General features: G+C 40.2%; 1 pseudogene; it reads right to left on the bottom strand.

Moving 5' to 3' along the window:
* Positions 1–1,134: 1,134 nt before the first annotated feature.
* LOC141933984 (olfactory receptor 14I1-like) lies at positions 1,135–2,073 on the bottom strand (annotated as a pseudogene).
* Between the last annotated feature and the right edge of the window lie 4,122 nt (positions 2,074–6,195).

Here is a 6,195-nt window from a genome sequence, read left to right on the forward strand (position 1 = left end):
GGCATTTGAAAGATGTGTAGACATGGGGCCTAGGGTCATGGTTTAGTGGTGGACTTGACAGTGCTACATTAACGGTTGGACTCGATGATCTTAAAGATCTTTTCCAACCTAAATGTTTCTATGATTCTATGAGGTGAGGCCACCCCAAGGCTGAGTAGAGTCAAGTCACTCCTGCACCTGCAGGACATAACAGAAAGCCAACAGGAGAACCATGCTTTTCAGAAACAGCAACTGCAAGCCTAATACAGCACCCTGCAGAGTTTAAAACATAGCTGCTTAGTCACTTGAATCACTCCTCCACACTCCCTGCATAGTCAAAGGCAATAAACAGTACTTCTTCTTACAGGGTTATCTGATCTGAAAGCAAAAGTAAGATCTGGTGTTTAAACTCACTCACAAAACTTTTGTGATTTCCAACAAATGGAAATGATTCAGCTGCTCAGAATTAGGTCACAATGATTCCATTCTGTGTGGGTTTGGGGGTGAGAGTGGGAGCAGATAGAAGAGAGTAAAAATTTACTTTGAGAAAAGAAGATGTGCAATTATTTAGGTTGTTTGGGTGAGTTACAGAGCAGATCTTATGAACAGTCATTTATTTAGATTTAAAGTGATGATAAAAAAGATGCACATCTTGCACTCTCATCACAGTAGTACTTGATGTACCTGTCATAATAAAGAAACAACAAACATTCCAGTGGTGACATAACCAAATGGACACCACCAGAACACCTCTCTGGGTTTCTCATCATGTTTGCAAATAAATGTCCTGACCTCTTGGATGGTGTCTCACACACACACACTGAGATACGTCCCTTTTCCATAACAGCCCCATTATAAATTATGCTCCATATGCATACACAAAGCAGAGGGAAAGTGAGATAGAGACATAGGCAGGCAGGCATATGTAAAACGTTTGTGAGCATTACTGAGGATTTGTTCCATTACTGATATAACATTCTGCAAAAGTTTCTGCCATCAGCAAGTCAAAATTACCTGTACAACAACTCTTTAAAAAATCTTCTCCAAAAAAAGGTCAATAATCTCCTCTGATACCAATGATATAAAGGGTCTGTTACTGGAAAATGAAGTGCTCATTACCAAGAACACAGAGGAAGTCTAATGAAGAAAGACTGATCATTTATTTCTGCATAGTAATCTGTGGTCAGTTAATTTTCACATGGCAGCTTTGATGTCATTGTTTCTCATGGTGTAGATGACTGGATTTATCACTGGTGGCAGCACAGAATAGAGAAGAGAAGCTGTTGAGGATTTGGAGCTGATGAGGATTTGGAGACAGGCTTAAGATAAGCAAAAGAACCAGTGCTAACAAACACGGAGACCACGATTGGATGAGGGATGCAGGTTGAAAAAGCTTTTTGCTGTTTTTTCTTGACAGGAATTCTCAAGACCACACTGAAAATCTGAATATAGGACATACTTATAAAAGCAAAACAGATAATGGCTACAAGGAAACTAAATGTAAGAACCCCAACTACACTAAAGTATGAATCAGAGCGGGAAAGCTTGAGAAGCTGTGGAACTTCATAAAAGAACTGGTTAATGATGTTGAACTTGCAGAAGGATAAATGAAAGATGCTCCCAGTGAGGAGAGCAGAATAAGGGATGCAGCTGAGCCATGCACTGGCTGCCATGTGGATGCAAGTAGACCCCTTCATGATTATCTTGTAGTAAAGAGGTTTGCAGATGGCAATATAATGGTCATATGCCATGACGGTGAGTAAAGCAAGATCAGCAGCACCAAAGACATGGAAGAAAAAGACCTGGGCAGCACAGCTGGGATAGAAGATGACTCTGGTATTCAAGAAAATTGGCCATGGATCTAGGGAGGGTTACAGAGATGGCTGAAAGGTCTAAGACAGACAAATTCATCAAGAAGAAGTACATGGGGGTGTGAAGGTGATTACTGACAGCTATGATGACAATGATGAGAAAGTTTCCCACCACAGCAGCCAGATAAATCCCCAGAAAAAACATAAAGTGGAATATCTGCAGTTCTTGAGTATCAGAGAATCCCAGGAGAAGCAACTCTGCCACAGTGCTTTTCTTGGGCATTTTCTTTCCAGACTGTTGGTGAAGGGAAAGTCAAGGATTTTGGTTGAGACTTCATGGTCGGCTCCATAGTCTCTCCACTGCCTGAATTTCACAGTTGCCCTAAACATATTTTGCTCACTGAAGACAAAATGCGTGAATTTCACATGATGGACCAAACTATACCTCAGAAACAAATCCCCCAGTAATCATAGTTCCACATGTTCTGGAGAACATGTCGTACGAGGAGTGGCTGAGGGAACTGGGGTTGTTTAGTCTGGAGAAGAGAAGGCTGAGGGGAGACCTCATCGCCTTCTACAACTCCCTGAAAGGAGGGTGCAGAGAGGGGGGATGAGTCTCTTGAGCCAAGGAACCAGCGCCAGGACAAGAGGGAATGGCCTCAAGTTGCGCCAGGGCAGGGTCAGACTGTCTCTTAGGAAGGATTTCTTTCCAGAAGGGGTTGTTGGGCGTTGGAATGGGCTGCCCAGGGCAGTGGTGGAGTCCCCATCCCTGGAGGGGTTGAAGAGTCGGATTGACCCAGCACTTAGGGATCTGGTGGAGTTGAGAACGGTCAGTGTGAGGTTAATGGTTTTACTGGATGATCTTCAAAGTCTTTTCCAACCTTGATGACTCTGTGATTCTGTGATAAGCCATGATCGCTAACAGGAAACACTCAGATGTGATGCAGAGAATGATCAAGTTTAATTGCAAAGCACAAGCTGTGAAAGAAGACGTCGTCCTTTCTGACAACAAATTTATCAACATTTTTGGCACAATATCTAATCTGTAGCAGATCTCAATCAAAGACAAATTCTTAAGAAAAAAGTACATGGGCGTATGAAGGGCAGGGTCAACAGCTGCAATGAGGACAATGAGAATGCTTCCCATCATAGTGACCGTGAAGACCAAGAGAACTAGCACAAAGAGTAAGAGCTGGCGTTGGACAAGATGAGTGAAACCTAGCAGGATGAAATGAGTTATTCTTGTGATGTTTCCCAAATTCTGATCTTCCTCATTCTCCATGTGAAGAAAAAATAAATCCAGCAGTTTAATCCCCTGTGATGATGCTGCAGATGAGTGTCTGTAGGAAGTGACAATGGAATGATAAAATAAGATGGGCTGGTTGTAGATCAAATAGCTTTATGAGCCACCTGAACAGACTTATGGAAATATCAAAATTTTTCACTTTGAAGGTCTGGATACTCATCTACAACCTGACACATAAATATATTCAGAAGCACACCCGCAAATATCCTTCCATATTTAAACCACTCACATAAACAATCACTCAGAGACACTTGCATGCAGTTATATGTACACACACAATCACACAGAAACACAAGCGTGTTTATGCATCTAGATGCAGAATCCCCACTCCCCCTTCCATCCCCGTCATGCTTACATCTAGTGTCCATCAGCGCACTCACTCTCAAGAATTAGAGAAGCAAATACAAAACCCCTTTATGTTCATATCTATAGAAACAACCAAAGTTATACTATTGCTCAGCATGAGCAATAGCTTTCCCCTTAAGTAGTCCCAATGAAGATAGCTTGGTTGCAATCTGTGTAAGATGTGGGAAGAAAAGCTCTAACTTGTCTTTCACTTCCACCTTACTTTAGCCCAAAACAACATCCCATGTTTCATTATGCTGAAGATGACAGTGATAAATAATGTTTTTCAGATAAAGTTCTGAACCTCGCAATGAAATCAAAGGATGTTTTGAGCTATGAGGTTGAGGAGGAAGCCAATATCTGAATGACACCTTGATTTAAGCCACATGGTGAGGATATGCTAATCTTTACCACAAAACTTCCCCCCCCCCAATATTTTATTAGCATCAAGATAATGATTCCTTTTTTTAATTTCCACTGCCACTAAACTTGACTGGGTATTTTTTGGATTTTTTAAATACTTATTTTTAAAATAAAAAAGAAAAGGATTTTCAGTTACTTGAAAATGGTTTAAAATGTCTTTTTACTCTTTTTTTCTTTCCCATAAGTTGTATGAGAGAAGGGGAAAAATTTAAATATCATTTTTTCTTCGCGTAAGACAGTTGAAAATGAAAGTTGTTTTTATGTTTTAAAACAGAATGCTTTCATAAAAGAAGGAAACTAAGAAAAGGCCAAAACTATGTAGACAAATGTAAATGCAGAAATGTAAAATGACATTTTACACTGCTATCTATTTTCCAAGAAGAACATAACACAGCTTTTCCTCATTTATTTTTGGTCTTGAAAGAACTTACCACATTAATTCGATTAACATTTCTTGTCAGATGAGTGTAGCTAGTGTAGAACATCATCAGACTTCCGTTGTGTCAAAGACTTTTATGAAATTTTATGAGAGATTCCCTGTTCATCTTTTATACATCCCTTGTTCTTGCATTTCTTGCCTTTTCAGTAAATAACCCTGACTACACCTGAAAAGCTCTAGATTGTCTTATGATTCATGTAATTTGTCTCCTGGGAAAAAACCTGGTATCTGCCTTCATCTAGCTGCTCTTAGTCATTTGCAAAATAACTCCCCTGCACTTTTCCTAGATGCATTTAAAATTGTGATTGTGGGAGGATCTTAAGAGTAAGGTTTATTTTTAGACAATAAGAAAGTTGTATCTTTCTTGAGGGTAGAATATCTTGAGAGTAGAATATAAGGAGAGAAAACGCATCTAACTTCTAATTTTTTACCAGTTATTTGCCACTCTGAAATGGTAAGCATCTTGTATAGGTCCTGTGTCTTATCTACCAAATCTGTTAAATTGTCCCAGATGTCATAATGAGTCTAAGGTGACAACAGATGCTTTTTGTTAGGAAAATGAAACTTGCTGTACGTATCTAGATCCTATTTATAGGCAACAGAGTCACAATACAGGACACAATTTCTTGATTGACTGAACAAACATACAAATACATCCTATAGGCACTACTCAAAGTAGATCTCTCTGTGTGATTCACCTCCATAGAAAATGCCTCGTTACCTATTTTCTGTATACTGTAGGTATCTATGCTGGTACATGTAGCTCTGAGAACTCTCCTTTAGACTTCTTGAGGAGTGTTTCAGGTCCTCATGGTTAGCATAAAGTGTTCTTTCAGGAACAGAACAACTCCACACAAGTCAGTGTGCAAGACATAATATGAGGATGAGCCTGCTCTCTAGGACCAGACAGCTACACATGGCCTCACTGAATGTGGTGATTCCCTGACTAACAAACCCTCCTTGTGAAGACATGCCACCATAGAACAAGCAGGATTTGACCTGCCACAAGATAAAGCAGGAAAGAGAAGGTAAGAAGAAGTGGAGAAGAGAAAGAGAAGAGCAGTAAATGGAAGGCTATAGGGAGAAATGTCAGGGGGAGCCATGACTGCACATCACCATCCTCCCTTACTCTTTGTTAGTTTTTTAGTCTAGACAAGGCAAGGGACATGGCTATTACAGAAGTTTGGGAATGTCGTTTAGTTTCCTTCCTCGGCATTCCCAGGAGCATTAGGGATGTCCTGAACCTCTCAGCTAGGGAAGAGCAATGCTTCTATGCAATCACTCTTTGTTTACACTCAACACTTACACCAGGAACCAGGGACAACATCTTGTCTTGGGGGAAGGTGACAGCAGCAAAGTCCAATGACCCCAATATCACCCAGAAACATAGGCTTGTAAGAAAACCATAGTACCCTCATCCCTCTTTTCAAGGGTGTTAAGTGATGTCTTTACAAGAATAATACCATCTTTGAAAGACAGTGGCAATGAGCAGAATTCCCAAATGACTGGAAAAAGAAAAATTTCACACCCAATTTTCCAGATGAGCAAGAAGAATAATACAGGAAACTATCTCATTCTCCAGCAAGATTACGGAGCAAATATTCCTGGAAGCCCTGTCCAGGCACAGAAATGACAAGAAAGTGATTGAGAACAGTCAGCATGGATCACTCAAGGGAAAATCATGAATATCCTGGTTTGCTAAGAAAAGACTGGAATTTCTTAAATTAGCCATTTTGTTTTAAAAATCAAAAAATCCCACCAAAAAACCCAAAATCCCAAACCCAACAAAACTAAACGAAAAGAAAACCTATGGCTTCTTTGTGACCCTCATACAGAAACAGGGCACAGTTTCTTGTCCAGAATGGCTCAAATCCATCCTACCCATACCATGA

Source organism: Strix aluco, chromosome 24, assembly GCF_031877795.1.
Source record: "Strix aluco isolate bStrAlu1 chromosome 24, bStrAlu1.hap1, whole genome shotgun sequence".
Classification (NCBI taxonomy): Eukaryota; Metazoa; Chordata; class Aves; order Strigiformes; family Strigidae; genus Strix; species Strix aluco.